Raw genomic sequence first — 8,615 nt, 5'->3', positions numbered from 1 at the left:
CTATATTAAAAGTTTGATATCATATTGGCATCATTATTGAAACATTTCAAACCATACCCAGGCCATTCCATAGCTGATGTGGTGTTTTCATTTGCCATCTGCGCTATAACAGCACATCACTGCCTACTAGGTCAACTAGTTACTGCAGTAACACCAGATGGAGACATTTTTCAGCTGTATCTAACCAGCCTTTGAATACCCATATCAAATCTGCCCATGCAGCAGGACCATCTGTATTATAGTGGTGAGATGACATTGTCCCCGAAGTGATAACTGGGATTGAATATAACTCAACCTGCTATGTAGTGAGCTCGGATTAACACTCTTTATATTTCAGGCAACTGTCTCTCGCAGCAGAAAGTGTTTACCTCCCTGGCTGTTTGTGACAGGGTGAAAAAAATAATGAAATGGTTCAGCAGTTTGTTTTCTTATCTTTTTCAGGCACATAGATATACAGCCTCACCTCTGCTGTGCCCCAGCGAGGTGGAACCAATGTATTAGAAAGTTAGGCGATAAGGGGGAAGGAGAGGGGGGTGTTGCTGGCGTGAGGATGGAGGGTGTCATTGCCAGAGCAGTGTGTTCCAGTGTGGCGTGGTGGCGCATTGACTCGGTTGATTACATTTGCACCACTGTGTGAATCCCCGGGGTAGATCCTTAACGTAGACAGCTGCGGAATGCCACTTATATGGATATACCAAAACAAAACAGCCCGCCTCCACACTCCTCTTCATCACCCCGAACTCTCCCATCTCACACGTGCCCATAGTGGTGGAGACTCCTCCTACACCGATAGCCTGTTAAGCAATCACAGGGAGGCACACACAAGTAGGACAGTGAAAGTGAGCAGTGTTAAGGTGTGTGCGTGTGTGTATGTGTGGGTGAACATGCACATGGTTGGAGGAGTTAGACACTTGAGCACGGATGGCTGGCTGTCGTGCAGGCCTGTTTTTATACAGTTGCATAACATACAGTTTTGCACTTTAGAAACATTAAAATTTAAATGCTCTTTTTTAATCCGTGGCTCACACAGACACACACACAAAAAAAACTTCACAAACGCATCAATGATGCCTTTTATTTATTTTTTTCCCTCTCCCTGAACCTCGGTAACCTGTGACAGACTGAGGCTGAGTGAGAGATAGAGAGTTAAAGTGGAGGAGAGAGAGAGAAGCTCTTCTGTGCCACAGAGCATGCCAGCCCTGCCCAGTCACTGCTTTTCATTTTGATAATTGACCGGCAACGCCAGAAATGTCCATCAGCTAATCCTCTTAACTTTCATAATGCTGACTCTGTCACAGAAGCCCCTGTTTTAATGTAACGAGCAGCTAAGCCCAGAGCACAGGGCAGAGTCGCCCTGGGCCACTGAGGCCACTCTGCCCTCTGGAGGCCGGCGAGAGACCTGCTCTCAGCTCAACAAGTGCCCTGCCAATCTGTCAGACCTCGATAAATCACAGATTCATAACCTGGCTCCAAGGTGAACACCCCTCTGCCTTTCACACTCTACTCACTGGCACAATGTGGCAAAAGCTGCAACGAGAAAAAAAAAGGAGCATCTTGGTGGTATATATCCATTCATCTGTGTGGATTGGAGGATGAATGAATATAATCCCTTTGAATTCCCGGTTTCCTCACTAAGCAGACCACTTAATGCCAATGACATCAATGTAATACTGTGAAAGGCATTGCATGCATTTTTATGAAACCACACAATATTCAAACATAGCATAAGGCACAAAAATCCCATGATGCCCCGCGCTAAAAATGGAACTTGATCTTTTCACTCCGGCCAAATGGACATCACACTAAATTTCTTGAGCGTTTGCAAAGTTGTCCTTTGAGATCAGAATAATTGCTAAATGTTTTATAAAATTGTGGAGTCTAGGCTTCCATGCTTTTATCTCAGCTTCTGAGAAAATACAAAATAATTAAATTATGAGGCACGATTTTCCAAGATCTTGCCATATTTAAATACTCAAATTAACAGAGAGAATTACTTATTCGAGACACTTATTTATTTTGCAGATGGAAAGCTTAAAGTATTATGCCTTCTTTACCAACAAGTTGTATATAGTTTGTTAATTTGGTACACAAACTAAGACGTAACAAACATATGTTGCGGTTTTATGGGGAACTACATGCATGGATGTATTGAAAGAATTGGCTCAACAAGGAGTAGTTACACCTCCTTAAAAACCACAACAGCTACTAAGAGCTAGATTAGCTCTCTTCTTTGCATCTAGACTTGATGCTAAGCTATTATTCTGACTCTAGCTTCATGGTTAGCACACCATCTACCCCTCCGCAAGAAAGTGAACAAATGTATTTCCCAAAACATTCAACTATTCCTTTAAAAATGTGGTTGCATTGAGTTGTCTGTTTAACAATATTTTCGTTTGAATTATTTAGGTCCATGGATACTTCTTGGGAGTGAGTTTACTGTTCTTGTTTTCAATTTCTTAATTTTCTCCCCCTCCACTTTTGCCCAATCAACATTTCTTAAATCCAGTCAAGGCTATCGCTTGCTTTTGTCCTCCATCTCTTCCCCAATTCCTCTCTCTATGGGTAATCCCTCTGTGCCAGCGTCTTCCAGTGGTAATTGTCCTTTAGTAAAGGAACCATTTATGCCCACTCACTCTTTAAGACACATAGAGAGGCTGTGTTGAGCAGGAATCCTGAATTACACCAGCATAGAGGTGATCCTCTTATGCAACCTGCTCTTCACACCCATCCGCAAAGCAGGAATTGCTCACGAGCACAAATCCACGAAAGGCACTTGCTGCCAGATTATCCACAGACCACAATACTGCAGCTGCCATGTTGCCTTTTTGATGAAACAATGCGTTTTGTTGGGTGCATTCATGGCTGGGACTGATCCTGGCAGGCTTTCTGGCAGAGACATGTGGATGACTTAGCGATCATGTGTATGTGACTGGATATTTAGGACAGATCACATGAGATTGTTTTGCTTGGACGAAGTACAAACAGTGCATTCTTCTTCTCTTGGAGCAAAACAAACCCGACCAGCTGGTTGTCCGTAACTTGAGGAGATGCAGGCAATAGGATCAGGGAAACACGTTCTTGGATGAGGGCAGTAGCAGCAGCAGCAGCAGCCTCTTAGCAAACCGCATTCAGGCTGACATGTGGTTCCAGCCAGTCAGCAGAATGCAACCTGGCCGGCCTCCTCTTTCCGCTCAGCACATCAGAGGGAACCAGCCCTATCTGATGTGACACGGCTGACATCACCTTGAGAGCTGTGAGGAGACCCTGCCGATGATTAATTCAGGCTCAGAAAAACATGAAGAGGGTTAGCTCTTTGTTTACCCCTGCAGACGTCTCTCCTAAACACAGGTCGACTCTCTGGCATGACACAGGGCCATGCAAGAAGGCTGAATCATCTGCAGGGAACGATGCTGATGTGAAAACAAGCAGAGGCCAGACCGAGCAGTGTGAATCCAGAGAAGTGACTCAGCATTACAACCGTTTATCTGCGTGCAGTTCAATTTAGATGCCAGCGCTGTGAATGGTGGCCTGCAGACCTCGGTCAAACAGAAATCTCCATATTATTCTGCTTGCTTTAACTTGCTTTAGGGTTTAGTGTCACCCGGGAGGAGAGCTGTCACCCATGCGCCCCAAATCGCAGGACTAAATTCAAAATTGTCTTTTAAACAGTCTTTTAAAACTGTCACTAACATTGTTTTGTTTGGCATTTTCTGGCTGTGTGATGTTGAAGACTGAATATAAATGAGTTTCCAGAGTCGAGCCATATTTAGGTCACAAAAATGGTGACTTGAAACTTAACTCACACTGCTGTGAGACTTGTCTTGACTTGAGATGTAGAAGTAAAAACATTCAAGTATCAAGTTTTTACCTCATTAAATCTGGTATAGTATAAAATACAACAAACCCCGAGTTGTAATTATTAGGCTCTGTATTGAAATGAAGAAAACACTTTTTTTTAACCCAGCTTTGTACATTGAGCAATACTTAAACAATTTTTGCCAAAGTTTAAGTTGTTTCACATTAGAGATTTCTCCCTGTGCAGCTTTCTCTACGCTCTTCTTACTGATTTGAAAAGGCAGAGCTCAATTGGAAATGGTGACATCACACCTCTGTGCACCAATTAGAACTAAAAACAATATTTGCACTAAAATCCAATGACAATTCTGAGTGCTGCCGGCACTGTTAATACAATCTAATCGAATCACACCTAATTATTCAATATGAAGCAGATTAGCTGAGTTGTTGAGTATTAAAAATGATAATAATTCAGTACTAGTATTGTGATGTGGAATGTTGAAGCCTCACATATACTGAGAATGGACTTAACAGTGAAATAGTGAACATTTTGAGGATTTTAACATAGTAATTATTGTGATTAGTCTGTACCTTTTCATATTTTTTAATTCTCTACAGCTCAGGATGCTACAATGACTTGTTCACATAGTTTCTTATTGGATGCTACAGATGTTTCCCGGCAACCAATGTACACACTACTAAAGTAATGAAGTTAACTAGATAAGACAGTTTGTTTAAGTATTAATGGTGAAACCTGATTTATTAAACCATAGGTTGAAACTAGCTAGTAGTTATAAGAACTTAGGAGGAATTTATGGAATAGAATAATAGGATTACAGTTTACAGCTGGTGCAACTGGCTTCTGATCTTTTTGTGTAAAATTGATGTAGTGCCCCATTAAAAACATTTCTGGTAAGTTCTCCTTCAAAAAGCACATTCCAAACCTTGTGCCTGCTTATGAATAATAACACCATGACATTAACAACTCCTACTCCAGTATGGAGGTGTGCAGGGTGGTGAAATCACACAGCAGGGAAATCTACCAGCTCATTGACTTTATTGCACACCCTTCCACCCCCGGCTCTAAATGAATGAAGCAAAAAGAACTCATCCTTGCTTGTCCTCTGTTTCAGAGTACTGCTGGCAGTATTAATACAGACCTTGTAGCCTGTCTCTGCAACTCTGGTGCTATCTTCCTGGAATGAATGAGCTGCATGCTTCTGCTGGCATAACCTCTGTGGTAAGTCTAAATGGGTCTCTCCACTGTTCTTTGCAAGGGGAAAAGGTTGCTCTTTACAGTGCCTGCCTCTGCAGACAAAAGAATAATGAAGCTATTTATGTGCAGCTCATTACAAAAGACTTTCTCAGACATAGCCAACCTTTTTCCTTTAGCCACTGTCCATCGTCAGGCTGAATAGCACCCCAAACAGTGAAAGCTTCATCCAATTTCACACAGTTCTGATGCTCAAATGAATAAAACTGTTCTAAAATGTTGTATTGATGTCTTTGGCCCAAGGAGTCAGGGCAATATTTTGATAGATGAACTTTAGTTTCTGTGAGGGAAGTAAGCAAAGTGAAAAATAAGAAGGTTTGGTGGCACCAGAATAATTAGTAAAAGCTTGGAGGAATAATTAACACAAAGGTAAATTAAAAACTGGCGTGTTGTTGATTAAATCATAAGTCTTAATGACATGTTTATTCTAAAGAAACAAAAGCGCATTTTAGGTCTAAAGATTATTCATGTACAGGAGGTGGGCAAAAATATGACCACCACACCATATAATGCAACTCTAATGCAACACGATAAACTACAGCCTTGAAATTAGCACAAATTCACTCTTGACCTTGGAATTGGCAATTTTAACTTAAAGGACCAGTGTGTAGGTTTAAGTGGCACCTAGTGAAGAGGTTGAAAATTGCAATCACCTTAATAACCCTATCCCTATGTAGGAGAACTTACAGTGTCGAGACAATTTAAATAAAGCATCACAGACCCTCTCTAGAGCCAGTGTTTGGTTTGTCCACTTTTCACTACTGTAGAAACATGGCGGCATCCATGGAAGGGGACCCACTGGCTCCGTAGATATGAAACAAATCAAAACATAATTATGATATTATATTATATTCCATTTCTGCCAAGTTCATTCTGCTAGATGCAACTAAATTCTACACACTGCACCTTTAAACTCCACCAATTTTACAAATTAAAGTGTTATGGGAGTAGCAAGAGGCAGCAGATACCCGAGAATAACTCTTTATTCCAAAAAATGTAGCTGGAGAAGCAGAACAAGACTAATCAAACGGATAAGGGCAGAACAAAGGATCCAACAAAGAGTGAACTGAAAAGCGGGGCTAAAATACAACTGAACTAATGAGGGAAATGTGGTGCAGATGGGGAGATCCTCAGGAGAGGGGAGTGAGGTGACGAAACAAGAGAACAAGCAGGAAGCCGATTGGCTGGGGGGAAACACAGGGAGCAGGGCAGGGTTAACGAGGCTGATGCAGGGCAGGTGCCTGGATAGGCGAAGGAGGGAAATTAGTACAGGAACACAGGAAGGAAAATACAAAACTTCTTAATAAAAAACCAGTACACATAAACGTCCAAGAATATGACTTTAAACTCAAGTACACAACACTATAAGCTAAATAATCATGCAGATAAGCCAAACATATGAATGAGCAAAAGGACTGGACAACACAAGTGTACCACAGTAACCCAAAAACACAAAAAATCCCCAAAACCATGAGTCCATGACACAAAGCCTTGGGTAGAAGTACTACATTTTTTTGTGGTTCTAAAGGAACTGCACAAAATCTGATAAATTGTCTGGATTTATGTAACTCCAGTTAGTGTCAGTTGTTGAAGACTACAAGATAGAAAATGAAAGAACAATCTGGGGGTGGTGGGATTATGGGGGTAGTTATTAAGAAGTAATGTTACCTCTGCAGCCTCTGCCTCATGTTTGCTTGAGGCTAGCAGCTCAAGGCTACATTAGTCACTACTATCGTGTGGATAATGAACGAGCCTGGAGCCACCTCATGTGTTTCATTAATACACCGAACATTCAAGAGAAAGTTTTCCTTTCTAGTCAGAAGGCGCCTACTCTACACCGCTCTGGCAATTATTATCCGTTATGTAACAGATTTGTTTGCAGAGATAAAGAAATGAATCATACTCGGCAGGCATGAAACACATGTAAATGACTGACTTTTTGTTTTCTTGTGGCACTTATTACCCTGTATTTCATGCAGTTACAGTGGCAGACGCTGCATGAATCATTATGTTTGGTGCTGATGTTGGCTGTCTTGGGTTGACTAAGTTGTCTTACATTGTCGACAGCTGTATGGGTGAGTTTTCATGTCCTGGAGATGAAGATAGCAGTGCAGGAGATGACTGCCGCCTCTAGAATACACAGATTAGACTCCTCTCTGCCCTGTTTACTCTTCACACCTGAGCGGGCATACAAATAAACCTGCGGTGCTGCCACAGAATGCTCAAAACTCATGATGAATATTTCATTTTTTCTGCAGCTGACTGACGAGCTTTCGCGAGGAGTAAAATCAGCAGCTCTCCAGAGACTTTTCCAGTGTGTGTGTGTGTGTGTGTGTGTGTGTGTGTGTGTGTGTGTGTGTGTGTGTGTGTGTGTGTGTGTGTGTGTGTGTGTGTGTGTGTGTGTGTGAGGCCGTTGGCTAAAGAAGGCTGTGCAATAATTTGGCAGGTTGAAAAAACAAAAAAGGGTTCAGAGCTTAAGATGTTTCTCCCTCCATCTGTTTACTTTCTTTCAGATAATTAGTGAAATATTGGTTACAATGCCAGCAGTGCATTAATGGAAGGTGTCACACTTTTTGGCTCAGTGTCACCTGGTCATCTCTCTGCACCGCACAAACACACCTCAGCATAATCTGCTCCACATATACATGATATATCCCAGCACAATGTTGCCTCTCTAAAAGGGACATATTGTATTCCAACTGCCCTTTTCTCCCTTTGTATCTTATAAACACTGAAACAGAGAGAATTTAAAGGCATACTCAGAGTAAAATCCATTTGAATTACAACATTCTTGGGTTAAATTTATAGATACATTTTTTTTTTTTACATTTTTTTGACAAGACAAAAACAGGACTTCAGAAAACAAGTTCTACTTTTGATCATATCACAAGATTTCTATCGGCAGATGGATTTTGCACAACTATCAAGGAATTGTAGATGATCAAATCTCCTCTCTAGCACTCAGAGAAATGTAAATTTGAACATCTTGCTGCAGGTAATATGATTGAAAGCTCTTTAGGAAGCTGCTAAATGGACTGTGTGGTGCGATTCTCAGTAGCCTTTTTCTATTGTGTTATTTCAGTGCTGGTTCCCACAGCTTGCATAGTTCCCCTTACTTTACATAAGTAACCTGATGTGACTTTTTGATGCAACTCTTACCTCACCATGCTGTAGTTATATGTTATCAGTAAATACCAGCAGTTGATAATCATTCACTGTTTTCTCAAATAGACTGTATTTAGCTTCATTCTATACATTACCATTGAATACACACCTTTGACAGCTATAACAACTATACATCCTGCCACTACATTTAAAACAATATCTCCACAGTAACAAAAACATTATGTGCCATGGTTCTAACACACTGCCCTTAAATGCTTAATCTTAATAACTGTATTAAACCAGTGAATAAATCACATGAATCTTCACAGCAATAATGGAGTTGGAAGCTGAAATGAGCAACTCTGAGTCAAATGGCAATTGTTGTGCAACACTCACGCAGCTCATTGTTAACACCCTTGACATCAAGTCATTAGTGATCCAC

The sequence above is a fragment of the Scomber scombrus genome, chromosome 17 (assembly GCF_963691925.1).
Source record: "Scomber scombrus chromosome 17, fScoSco1.1, whole genome shotgun sequence".
NCBI classification, from domain to species: domain Eukaryota; kingdom Metazoa; phylum Chordata; class Actinopteri; order Scombriformes; family Scombridae; genus Scomber; species Scomber scombrus.
The sequence above is the reverse complement of the archived record's forward strand: the minus strand, read 5'-3'. Positions refer to the sequence as shown.